Source organism: Fulmarus glacialis, unplaced genomic scaffold (genome assembly GCF_000690835.1).
Source record: "Fulmarus glacialis isolate BGI_N327 unplaced genomic scaffold, ASM69083v1 scaffold9702, whole genome shotgun sequence".
Lineage (NCBI taxonomy): Eukaryota > Metazoa > Chordata > Aves > Procellariiformes > Procellariidae > Fulmarus > Fulmarus glacialis.
In genome coordinates, this window is record NW_009199789.1 from 15,051 (window position 1) to 15,280 (window position 230).

Below are 230 nucleotides of genomic sequence, written 5' to 3' on the forward strand. Positions count from 1 at the left end.
ATGGGAGACAGGTTTGGGAGAGAGGGCGGGCTCTCAGCTTGCCTTTTCCCAAGCCAGAATTTAGCAAGACCCCCTTTTCTTGCCTGGTTAAAGATGGGTCACAACCCCCCATCACCCCCCCTCCCCCCCAAAGCACGACTTGCACACCCCTTCTCCATCACAGTCCCTGAGCCAGCCTCAAAACTGCGTGGAGCCTCTGGTGTCTAATATAGAGGTTGAGCGCACACTGC